The following is a 14376-nucleotide window of genomic DNA, read 5'->3' as shown; positions in this document are numbered from 1 at the left end:
CTTTCGACTTCTTTCGATTGAGGGAACTTCTTCTTCATCTAGAGAGCTCCAGAGAAAACTTCATCTCCAGTAAATAGCTCTACAGCTTCCATTGTACAGAGAGAAATGAGAGGCTATGAGAGACTGTAAACAAACTTATTATATTGGAATCTCCCCTCCTCAAACCCCTGTGGACGTAGGCCTTGTGCCGAACCATGTAAAATCTGTGCGTTCATATCTTTATTTTCTGCATTTAAATATTGTTCATCGCCAATGATGTACAAAATGACACTGTACAGTCTCACCGAACCATTGCTGGGGGCTCATATATAGCACCGATCGAGGCCCAGCTCTGAAGACCCGAATTGTCGGGGCCTGGCCTAAGAGTATGCGAAATATGATATCAACATTGGCGTCGTCTGTGAGATTGTAATAGATCTTTGTATCCTTCGTATGCCTACAACAACCCATTCCGGGCGACTCGGAAGAGACACAGAGGAAGCCATGGAGGCAAGGCTAAAAAAAAAGGGGCTGAAAATCATGGAGGAATGGGTGACGAAGTTGACCGACAAAGTGTAAACGCATTACAAAAGAAAATGCGGAGCTCATTTTGAAGGAGCAGATAAAAATTCTCCAGATAAGTATCTTCGGCTTTTCCACTTCTATTTTTATAAAAAGCGCTATTGCCGGGAAATGGAAATTAAAAGCGCACTGCATTTAAATATTTTTTTATACATCTAGAATACATGCGCAATGGGTAGACGCTATGCACTTAAGTGCACAATGCTTGCATAAACTTCACGTCCCCACTGTGTATGGCATGCATAGTATGGGTTACCCACGATAGTGTGACGAGTGGCTCGTGGCAGCCCACCACGAGCTCGCACGACTCGCAACGGTAGGGACACCCTAAGCCGGCGGATGCTGCATGCACACGAGAGCTCCCAACGACGATAGACAATTTGGAGCAGCATCGGTGATCGCCTGCGTAGTAGCAGCTAGGGGTGATCTTGGTTCGGTCGGGTCGGTGCCCAGGGGGTTTTGTGGACCAGACCGGACCTATTCGGTCCAGGGTTTCTCCACCCTGGACCGGACCGAATAGACATTGGGACCGAACCAGTCCAGTCTCGGTCGGTCCATTCGGTCCCCCACAGTACCAAATGGGCCAATAGCCCAATCATAAATCCTATAAATTTCAACCCAACAGTCATTTTAACTTTTCGGTCCACTAACATTTTATCTAATTTTAAATCCAAAAATACCAAAAAAGAACTTGAAAGGAAAATAAAAATAATTATAAAAAGAAAATTGTCTATATACAATAAACTTGAATAAAAAGGATGTACTACAAAAGAATATAAATTTTCTATATCCATCCAAACAACTGAAACAAGATTATCAATCATAGTAATAAAATTAAAAAAAATTGAGATAAAGAAATTTAAAACAATCCCTAATCAGTAAAATCTCTAATAATTAATAGCTAATAACTAATAAGTAATCATCCAATATATCCAAATTTCAAATTCTGAATAAAAAAAGAAAAAAAAAATAAAGACATATTTACATGATTAGATCAATACATAACTCTTTGTGTCTCAGCCTCTCATATTTATATCAATACAAAACACAAATACATATAAACCGAAAAGTCATATTAATACAAATATAAAAAACATTAGTTAAATATTACTACATTAGTCATATTAAAGAAACAAATAACAATGCATTGCAATCTGCAGCCCTACTCCATCACTGTAAGAGCACAGCTGCACAATCACAACCTACTCCAAGTCTCCATGACTTAAGTCTTCAACGTTTACAGTTTACCTATAAAAAAATAAGAGGTTAAAGCTGTTATCAACTTATGCACTTATGCATATAAAAACTGGGCTGTTATGAACTTATGGAAAAAATACGACCTTTTATTATTTATGGTTCTATACAAAATAAAAGTAAATAAGCCAATATATGTGATCATGTAAGCTTGTAATAAAACAAAGAGAAACAATTAATGAGATCATGCAATATATGTATCCAATTATTATATAAATCTGAAGTCTGAACTAATGCTTGATCAATTTATACTACGGATTAGCACCTTGGGTGTTAAAAGTACTGCTTAATATATTTGCCAAGCTAGCTAGGGGGCATGCATTTCGTAGTGTATATTATATATATATATATATATATATATCCAGTTATAATATGTTTTATTTTCCAATTAATTACCTGGATGGCAATAGATAATATAATTTTGTATGGCTGACAAGTAATTAATTGAATCCCCATAATATCTTAATTGAAGAAGGAACAAGATCATAAGGGTTGGTTCAAGGTTCTTTTAATGGAAGTTCCACTGATTGTCAAAACTTCCAAGTCTAACAGAAAAATCTGCTTAAACAATCACCATTTTCCAATCAAGTTTTAGACCAGTCTTTATTTCTTCTACTAGTCAACAATTAATCATGATTAAAAAACCATAACTAACAATCTTCTCACCTTTTTAGTCTTTAATCAGTATTGGGTGTAGGGCTGGCAGACATTGAATTTGACACTTCCACAGAATCAGCAAAGTTCCCAACAAATTCTATCTATAAAAATTTAAAACAAAACAAGTTAAATAAAGTTACATAATATAGAAGATAAAACAAAATAACCACAAAAGATATCAAAAGTAAATGCATTATATACCCATATCCAACTGCTTCTCAAATTCTTCCACTTCATCCATTAAAGTCCTAAGGCTTATTGGAGTAGAAGAAGAACGAAGCCAGTTTTGTATACATATGAGACCCTCAGCACTCATCGGATTTAAACTACTTCGGAAACGGTTAAGTACACGACCCGCAGTGCTAAATGTAGATTCAGAGGTCACAGTAGATACCGGTATTACAAGTACATCGCGTGCAACTTTTGAAAGTACACGATATCTAACTGAATTTACCTTCCACCAATTTAGAAGGTCAAAACTATCCTATTGATCCTCATAGCTTTTAGCAAGATATCTATCAACCTCTGACCTTCTTTCCAAACTGTCTTACGACTGTAACTGTTGCTTAAATTGGGCCATCAAATGTGCCTTTCTACTTGCAATCTTGTCAGCTGAAGGATCTACATCTTCATGTGGGGAACTTGCACGATGAATCTGAGGAGAACTCTTTCCTTCATTTTCCCTATATGCCTCATACATGCGGATAAATGCATTTCTCACCCTCCAGCTAAAATCAAATTTTTTTGTATGATCATGTGCATACATTTGTCCCAACCCAAAATCAAGATATCGCATCTTGTAGCGAGAATCAAGAAGAACCCTAACATACAACAACATATTATGATTTTTTAAGTTCTCCCAATACTTTTCAAACTTTTTCTTCATATTTGTAGCCATTAATCCCACCACGGGGTTTCGTTCTTCACACTCCATGTAAATAACATCTTTAATACTAACCAACTCTAGGAAAAAAACATTGCAAGTTACATATTCACCTCTTGAGAAGCGTAAAGTTGCTTAATGAAATAATTGAACAAACCTCACAAACAACTTTACCTTCTCCCAACTGGATGCATTGGGAGGCCCTAACTTCTTTGACTTTCTCCTATTCACCACATCTTCATCATCGACATTGTCATCTCCAATACTACCAAGGAAGCACGAATTTTATTCCTCCAACTGATCAAAAGTCTTTCTAAATTCTGAAGCTCTCTCCAATATAAGATAGGTGGAGTTCCACCTAGTCGGTACATCTAGGTAAACTTGACTTTTGGATTCAATATCTTCCAACCCCACACATTTCTTAAATATACTCCACCTTTGAGCAGAGGATTTAACATACGTCACAACACCCCTCACCTTCGCAATAGACTCATCATATTCTTTTAACCCCTCACGAACGATTAAGTTCAAAATGTGGGTACAATATCGAACACGCAAGAATTCATGTTTCTAGACAGTGTCTCTCCTATACTTGGGGTTTTTTTTTTTCAAAAAAGAAACGACCCCATTATTAGAACTTGCATTATGAAGAGTGAGTGGAAGTATTTCTGGTCGTCCCCAATCATGCAAACACATTTCTATGCCCTTACCAAGTGTATCACCCTTGTGATTTTCAACCAAAGAAAATGAAAGAATCATTTTGTGTAATTTCTAGTCATCATCAATAAAGTGTACTGTGAGGCACATATAGTTTAGGTTTTCCATGGATGTCCATGTATCTGTGGTGAGGGAAATTCGCTGCCCTCGAAGAACATTTCTCAACTTTTATTTTTTCTTAAAAAACAAACTAAAATTGTCCTTGGCAACTGTCATACGGGATGTAATTTCTACCCATTTCGGGCAAACCACAAGCATAAACTTCCTAAAACCGTCCCCTTCAGCATGTCTAAAGGGCAACTCATCAAGAATAATCATCTCTGCTTAAGCTTGTCGACAAGCCTCAACACTAAATGAAATGGGCACAAGTCCCCCACTACCACTTCCTCCCTTCACCTTCTAACCTAGAGTTGTCTGGGAGTTATCCGTCTTCTTAAACAGACATTTCTTACATTGCTTCTCAATGTGATACTTCATGGACTTTGTATCACATGCATACGAAATATCACAATAATTACAAGCAACCCTAAGTTTAGTGGGATCATTTTTTGGTATTTTTGTAAAGTGATCCCAAACCATTGACCTAACTCTACCACTTTCTGACCCACCAAGCGTTTTATTACTTACATTGGATGGGGGTGGGGGTGGGGGTGGATGCATGTCTTGTGTTGACTCTTGCATATCATTTGTAGAAGAATCCATTGGACTCTGTTCAAATGAGATCAAAATAAATGATAATTCAGAATCTAAATAAATTCCATTGGGCTTTGTTCAAATGAGATCAATTCAACTGAATTGCCAACATATGAAGTAATTTTACATGAAAGTATAAGTTGAGGATACAAAGTGGCTTTGTTCAAATGCTTAAGAGTACTGTTCTGTGTCATAAGTAGGGGTGAGAATCGGCATGTAAGATCAAAACTATTATACTATTATGTTTAAGAATACAAAGTGGCTCTATTCAAATGACTCATAACTATTATACCCATGTAGTGAAAATAAGATAAAAACAAATACAAGTACAAATTACATGTAAGAATACTATTCTATATTGAGACTATTTGTTGTGAATTTAAATTCATATCAAACAGTTTTATATTTTTTTGTGGGGTTTTTAGATTCAACAAATACATCAAGATAAAAAACCATAAACAAAAATTACATCAACATTCACAAGAATCAAAACGGCAAGATGCCAGTGGCCCTGTGCCCTCAAGTTTGCAACAAATACAAAATACATAACAAATACATCAAGGATCCAAGATCAAAGATTTAAAACAAACTGCAATGTTTACCAATCGGCTGCGAGCCTGTTGCGACGGAGGGGATGGAGGGGCAAGAGGGGGAATCGTGGCGCTTAGGGTTTCTCACGGAGTCACGGGGGAGGCGAGAATTGAGGAAAAGTGAAAATTGAAAAAGTGAAAAGTTGAAATGAATCTGGGGGAGGGGGGAAGACGCTGGGTCACTATATGAAACAATGTCGTTTGGTTCGAAATTGGACCCAAACGGCGTCGTTTTAGGGATGTTAAATTGAATAAAAATAACTGGGTTGCATGAAACCCAATTATTTTTCTTGCTTGCAGTGACTAAAATGGCGCCATTTAGGTCCAATTTTGTACTAAATGGCACCGTTTCTGGGAAGGCAGCTCACATGTGTGTTTTTCACTTGTATCTTTTTGACACATAAATTAATTAAAAAAATTATTTAAATTAGTAAAATTAAAATTAAATAAACTATCTAACGTGGATTATTTAATTAACTCATTAAAAAAAATCAATGATAATTATATTTATGATGTTAAATGTTAATTGCTAATTTGTTACTAACTTAGAGAATGTCAATGAATCAATGTATTATAATTTATGATTCTATGAATCTATGATAATTTTCAATTTTTCAATATTTTAAACTTTTAAGTTTTTACATTCTGTATATGTAATATGATTAATAAATCATTATATTAGCCTATGAGCCTATTAGGTATATATTGTTCTAGTGATATTAATACTATACTATTAGACTATTATACATATATTATGCTATAATCCTATAACTCTTATAAACTAATACTATATATTATACTATTATAGTGTTACTGTTACTACTACATATAGACTTATAGTGTATATATATATTATAATAATATAGTTATACTAATACTATATATTATATAATAATACATTGATACAAATACATTGTGGAATATATATTATATATTATATAATAATAAACTGATATAAATTATTACTAATACTATTATTACTATATACTATATTAATAATTTAATAGTGATATTAATACTGTATCATAATATATGGTCATTAGTCATAGACTCATAGTGATATTAATAATTTAATACTATATATGGACAATAGACTTATAGACTTATAGTGATTTAGTTATAATTTATAATTATAGTTATAGACTATAGTGATTTAGTTTAGTTATAATTATCTTGATAATGTTAATTATTACTTATTACTAACTTAAAGTATGTTAATGCATAATGAGCCATATACAACTTTTAACATTTTGTATATGAAGTAATAAGTATAAATAATTTAATTATCCATACATATTACGTCCATAATTGAGAAAGATACATACTTAACATACTATTATAAATAAGCATAAAATATTTAATTATCCATACTATTATAAATTTATAAATTATACATATATTATAATTTATACTATAACTCTTAATAGTATTAGTAATACATTAAAGAATATAATAATACATTGATACTAAATAGATATATTTATACTCTATAGACTTATAGTGATTAGTTATTAACTTATTATGATTAGTATAACTATATAATAGTATTAGTATTAGACTATTAGTAATATAGTATAGCTATATATTAGTAATATTAGTTATAGTGATTTAATATAAGTTATAACTATATTAGTATAAGTATAACTATAGTCTATATTAGACTATTAGTATATTTTATTTTATACCATATTAGAGTCTAAGTATTATTATAAATATTAGTATTAGCATAAAATTATAAATATTAGTATTAATTAATAATTACTTAAAGGTGAGTTAGTGATAGACTTAGGTTAGATAATTAATATATATAAATTAAAAAAAAATATATTTTTTATTTTCATTCGGTCTGGTCCAGTTCGGTCCGGGGTGAAAAAGCATTGGACCGTGGAGGGGGTGGCCTTGGGGCCTGCAAAAGGCAGAAGAGAATGCAACTAGGAGGGGGTGGCCTTGGGGCCTGAGAGTCTCCAATGCCAAAGGTAGTAAGTATTTTTGAAAGTTTGTAAATAAGTGAAAGAGTTTAGGGATCAAAGAGCTTTCTCGTACCAGGAGCTTGCTTTATACCGTGGGTTGGGGAGGTGAAAATCGTCCTTGTCCTTACAAAGGTTGTTCCATTCTGTTGTTCCTGCTGTTAGAGTCATTTAATGCGGCGTGACTTTGCGATGACACTATAAATGTGACATATAGCCTAGTAGTGGTGCTATTAATGCGGCGTGGCTTCCTTGCCTTGTGTTCATCCCTTGTGAGCCGTAGATGGTTTGATACCGATGGATCGATGGCCTTCCGCATTTCCTGCTATGCTCTGTATTAGTCTCTGGGTTTTGAACGCGGCCGCAGGCTAACCTGTCTTGTCGACTACTTGACTCCTTTTCCTGGTAGATGTTTCGCTCCCTATGCAGACTTGGTGGCCTTTGAGCAGGGTATTGGGCCGAGGCTCAATGGACTTTGTGAAGTGGGGAAAATCCCCTTTCAAGCACATCGCTGCGAGTTGGAAAATCAGTTAGTTAAATCTGAAAACGCCTAAAAATCAACATGAAATTAGAATGACACCCGACTTACTATGGTGGCACTTGGAGTGGCGAAGCATGGCGGCAGCAGTGGTGGTGCATGGTGGCAACGACATACTCAGGTAGATGTGGGACTCTAGAGTTGGTAATATAGTAGGTGGTAGATCTAATGAAAATAAAGGGTGTGGAAGGGGGTTCCACGGTGACATGCAGTGGTTGGCAGCGGTGCAACCCTGAAAGAGAGAGAGAGATCCAGACTCATTTTTGGGTGGGTCTGAGAGGGGGATTGACCGAGTACAAGTGAAAAGGGTGAGGGGGTGGTCGAGCAACCCCTAGCAAATTCTAGAAGGTGGTGGATCATGAGACGTGCAGCGGAACCCTAGGCAAAAATCCTTTAAGCCGCACGAGATGGAAATCAAAGAGGTGGGGAATGAGAGATCCGGGGGTTGAGGATGAGATTGAGAGGAAGAAGAGGGCTTGATGATGGGTTTTCGATGGGTGGAAGATGGGCTTAGCTAGATGGCGGCGTGACTTTTAGACCGTGAGATTTGGACGACAGATCTTGGTGGTTTGATGTGAGGTAAGCTATAGAGGCTTTATGTGGTGCCACGAGCGATAGGGGTCAAGCTTATGTTGTGACGGTGAGTGGTGGTTAGCAGTAGAAGGTAGCAGAAGTGGTAGATGGAAGAGTTCGTCGACAAAGTGGGGTGGGTGGTGCCGAGACAAGGTGCAGCGGCTGCATGGGCTATGGCGGCACAAATGCGAAAGAGATAAGTTGGGCTGAGAAAGAGAGAGGGGGGAGGGGAGGGCGGCGCAAGAGGGGGAAAATGAGGGAGAAAGAGAAAAAACGACGTAGTATAGGGTATGGGACGGGATTTTGTTCTTGCTTTGGGCTTCTAACTGGGCCAGCTCAGAATAAATTAAAACTGAGCTTGGGTTTAGGGCTGGGCTTCACATTAGGAGTGCTCCATGAAATTGCCCTTTACTTTTTATTTTCCATATCTTCAGCATTTTTCTCTTCAAATAGTCAAATCATCTTGATGCATTGAATTTCCTTACATTACAAGAGAGTCAAGCTTTCAAATTTCTTCTTTAAATGACTAACTACCTATTTTCATTTCCTTGCATTATTATGAATGGACAATGTAATATATCACAATGTGATACGTTGTATTGAGTATGATTGATGTATATAATTAGTGTATGTGATTCATTAAAAAAAAAAAGTAGTGCATGAGATCTCATAATGTTTAGAAGTGAGAAGTTCTTACTTTTTTATAATGGTTCTAATAGGACTCCAGTTATACAATTGACTAATCCTTTTGGATTATGGACCTAGATGTGACTAGTGTCTCCCATGTAACGTTACATTATTTAACCTAGAAGTATGAGACTTGAGCCATATCACCTATTATAGATTGACCCATATCTTTTAAGAAGAAGAAGTTCGTGTTTTTTTTTATTATTATTTTTTATAATAATTCTAATGAGATTTCAATTATATTCTTGAAGTATGGATCTAGATGTGGGCTAGGACCTCCCCCATAAGACGGTACATCTCAACCCTTATTTTTCTCATGATCCTTTGTTAGAATGCAGCAAATGGTCCAAATCGTCGAGAAACGACCTTTAACGGCTATTTCGGACATGGTCATTGGTCCCTACATATCAGAGCGGGAGAGGTAAGGTTAGTTGGCTTTGAAGGATCCAAGGCTGTTGGATCTCATGCTAGTGCTACGTACACGTGGCGGAATACTTTCCATGGCGAGTCGATCTTCTCTCGCTTGTCAAAGGATGATCAATAACTGGAAAGTCTTGTGGAGCGGTACATCATGTAGATCGTAAGTGACTACAAGGTAGTGGATTGAGTCATCTCCATAGTATATATAGACCAAAAGCAAAAGAAAAAACTACGAAAAAGACTAAATAGTATGAGGGTGTAGTGGGGTAGATTCCGGATATAGAAATTATATTTGCTTATTTAATTTGACTTTTTTTAATAAAATAAGAATAGTACATTCATCTTTAATTTAATTACATTTAGATAGTAAGATAATCTCAAATATTTTATGAATAATAATAATAAAATAATAATAAAATTTTAAATTTTAAATAATAATTAAATATTAAATAAAAAAAATAAAAAAATATCTTCGCTATCCAAAAGAAGGCCTAAGTTAACTAGAAAAAAATAAGTCAAGCTATAAGTTACGTCATCCCCTAAAGCAAAGCCCAATGGCCCTTGCATGGCCATGCCACCACATATTTAGTGCTTTTGTGTCGGTACTTTCCTAATTCGCAACTGACAATGCTAGAGCATAGGAAGGCTATAACCCTACATTGTATCAATAGTTCACGCTAGTATAGCTTTTCTCGGTGAGAAACATTTTCCATTCGCAATACTGCTGGCATTAGATATTGCACCACTAGTACTACCTTAATGATCCCTACGATCCATATGCTCTTTGTGTACTCTTATCATCACCGAACTGTTTCAGCACTTTGCATTCCTATCCTAGAAAAACACTCATCGCTCTCTCTAACTGAGCTTCCAAAAAAGAACCTGCTTTGGCTGATCTTGATCTTGATCTTGATCATCATCTTCTTCTTGCTCTTGAAACTCCTACACTCATTTTTATGGTTGCCGTCGAGAATCCAAGACCATTTCTACAGACAAGGCATACGAGGCCCTCCCTACCGTCTTTTTGTTGGAAACGCGCTGGAGATCATCTGGATATACGCCGAAGCTTAGTCGAATGCCATGTCTAAGGCAACCACGACGTCCTCCACAGACTGGCTCGAGTGGTTTGTTGTGTATGGAAAAACATTTCATTATTGGTTTGGGTCTCAATCGAGGCTTAAGATTGAGTTTGAGATGATACAGGCAGAACTCATGAACATTGGTAGATCGTTTGAGAAGATTGAGTTTGACCCTATGCTTAAGATGGTCTTTGGACAAGGAGTAATTGGTTTGAGGGAGGAGCCTTCACAGAAGAATCGCAAGCCATTAGCTTTTAAGATGGAGAAAGCGAAGGTAGGTAATTTTTTAAGAGAAGTGTTACCGCTACAAATAGATTTTACAAAAATAAACCTATAAACTGACATTATTTCGTATAACATGTTAAATCTATTTTATAATAAAAGTAACTTTATAATCTAATGGACCATATCGAATCATGCCATTTTGTAAATTTACTTTTGTATGAGATTTCTTTATGACTAAATCATTTCTCTTTTTCAAGGGCAATGATGTTGCTTTTATTTTTTTAAAGAGCAATGCTACTTTTTATAGAGAAGCAGATGAAGTGTTTTTGAATGTAATGACTCACACTAATTTCATTTACAATGCAGGTATATATATACAAGTTGAAAGGCTTGAGTTAAGCGCGAAAATAAGGCTATCCGATAATTGCCTAATAAGTATACATTAACACCTATGAGTTGTATAGATTACACAGCAAGAATTTGAAAATACAGAATCAAATTTATGACATTTAGAGGCTTGATCTGCTGTGCTTGACTGCGTTATTTTTGGAGAAGTAAAAGCTTTCCTTATATGCCCCCGCAAGATGGAGGTTTGGCCATTTCAAAAACATCTAGGCTCAAGTCTGACACAAGATCTTTCGGGCTTGGGCTGTTTGGCCATTTCAAAAACATCTAGGCTCAAGTCTGGTAGTGAAAAAAAAATAAGTGAGCTTTTTCATACGTTTAACCCTAAAAAAAAAATATAAAAACACAGGCTTGGTGCTACGCCCGGGTATTTTTGTAAAATGATGAACTGAGATTAGATTTTTGTTAATACTCGGAACACAAAGTGTGTCTTGAACTTGAAAATTTCGTTTGGGAAAAGGCAAAGTGAGAGAACTTAAATGAGTGATTTTCAAATCTGAACCATCTTCGATAAGCACCTCATCTGTTCCATCATACTCCGAGTATACTCCGAGTGCAACTGCAAATTGGAAACTTGAGAGCTGATGTTATGAGAAGCTGCGGAGTCGATTAACCACCTCTGATCTGGATTGGAATTTGTAGTTGTGCAGTTAGCCGAGGCTTTATAAGGTTGCAGCTGTGGATAGTATTTTGCAACATGGCCAAGTTGCTCACAGTATTGGCACTTTGGTGTGTATCTCTGTTGTTTAGAGTTGCAGAGCTTTGACTTGGAATCATTTTTCTGGTTTGAAGAGAAGGATGACTACTGTTTTCTTGAGGAACTGAAATCCTTACATTGAGTGTTGTTAGTAGTAATCACCATGGATTGATTGTTGTTGTCAAGCCTCTTGAGATAGGACTCATGTCCTATGAGAAGATCATGGAGTTCTTCAAAGGATAACTATGATTCTCGGGCACGTATTGGTGCTACAATCTCTTTGTACTCATGGTGTAGATCATTGAGAACATATAATGTGATATTATCAGCACAGAGAGGGGCATCAATGAGAGCCAATTCATTTGCAATAGTTTTGACAGAATGTAGGAATTCTGTAACATTGCGTGAACCACGCTGAATGAGAGTGAGATCCTCTTTGAGTTGCATGACTCGTGTTTTGGATCCACTGGCATATAGCTTGCTCAGTTTGCTCCAGGCTTGAGAGGATGTTTTTGAGGCTGCTATGAAGGGTATCACAGCATCTGTCACCAAAGTGAGAATAGCATTCAGGATTAGTTTATCCTGTCTAAAGCACTGATTATACGCGGCAATGATTGCAGCATCAGGGGTCGTGGTGGGCATGTGATTGTTCCATCAACATAGCCATATAGATTATAGCCAAGAAGAAGGGACTCAAATTACGCATGCCGAGAGGGATAATTTGTTGGGGTGACTCTAGTCGTAATCTGCTAATTGGAGTTGATGGCCACGGGAGTGATAGTAGAGTTTGCCATGTGTGGAAGGTGGAGGAAAAGGATAAGAATTTTACTTGATGGAGAGAGGGTAGTCTAATACCATATAAAGAAGCATGGGAAATGTTTTTGAATGTAATGACTCACTAATTTCATTTACAATGCAGGTATATATATATATACAAGTTGAAAGGCTTCAGTTAAGCTCGAAAATAAGGCTATCATATAACTGCCTAATAAGTATACATTAACACCTATGAGCTATACAGATTACACATCAAGAATTTGAAAATACAGAATTAGATTTATGAGATTTAGAGGCTTGATCTGCTGTACTTGATGGCGTTATTTTTGGAGAAGTAACAACTTTCCTTATACTTTTTTATCATATAAATTTGAGGTTGCACATTTAAAATTACTTTAAATTTAATTAAGAAGTTAAAAAAATTATTTAAAATATGACACATTAACTAGTGTGATTGATAAAAATCCATTTAGAAAGAAGAATGTGCATATTTCTCAACGAGAAAAAATATTTGTAATCGTGAATTGTGCAACCGCCGCTTAATCGCTTTGAAAAAAGTGAAAAAAACATGAGACTCACATGGAAAAAATTAATTTTTTAAAAGGGAACTTCACTATTTTTCCAAGCGATTACGCGACGTTTATGCTTTTCATGGTTGTATGTAGAATTACTCATAATATTCATTATGTGTTCATAATGATTTATTTGAGATGAATCTTTCTACTAGTCGGCGTGAAGAATACATGCGAATTTGGGATTACGAAAAAGCAAGGGATCATGGTTCATTTTGAATCACTAGAATATTGTAATTAATATAGACTAATATCATTTTAGGTTTCGATTATAATTATACGAATATATATATACATATATATATATATATAGATATACACACAATATAGGTTTACTTTTTTTTTTTCAAAACTTAAACACAACTGCTTATTTGGCTACGTTAAAATATTATCGTTGAATGACCTGGCTTTTGGATTTTAATTGAGTGTTTGATATGTGCTGATCGGGTTGAAAAAAACAATATTTATTATTTCTTTATATATATATATATATATATATATGCGCGCGTACATGTATATATATAAGCTCATCAATAACTATTAATTTATCTGTTTAAATAAAATAAGAACGGTACGTATGTACCATTCTTTAATTTGATGGTCACTAGAGATACGTAATAGATGAAGCTATGTACGTCATTCCCTTAATGTTCATGCAATTTACCGGAGGGGCCAGTCCCCAACAATATGGTCAATTGCCCACGATGATGGGTTGATCATTAATACAGTGTTTGGATACTCATATATGAAATAAATAATAAATAATGCATATAAAATATAAATAAAGGAAGAAACATATATTTACGTGTTTAGGCATAAAAATATAAGTCTACGTGTTCTTTGAGTGAAAAATCTATTAATATGCACAGTTTCTCATGGTAGCTCTCAATATAATGAAAAAAAAATAGGGTTAGAGGTTGAAGAAGATGTAATTAACAAGTTGAAACCCTAGGGGAGGAAGGTCCTCGAGTGTGGAGAGAAATTGTAAAAAATGATATTTTTAATGTGAGTCCAATTTTACAAAAGTAAAGTAAAGGTAAAGTAAAATATAGAGTATTTATATCATGTACAAAATAATCGA

The sequence above is a fragment of the Juglans regia genome, chromosome 6 (genome assembly GCF_001411555.2).
Source record: "Juglans regia cultivar Chandler chromosome 6, Walnut 2.0, whole genome shotgun sequence".
Taxonomy (NCBI): Eukaryota; Viridiplantae; Streptophyta; class Magnoliopsida; order Fagales; family Juglandaceae; genus Juglans; species Juglans regia.
This window is presented reverse-complemented; position numbering follows the sequence as displayed.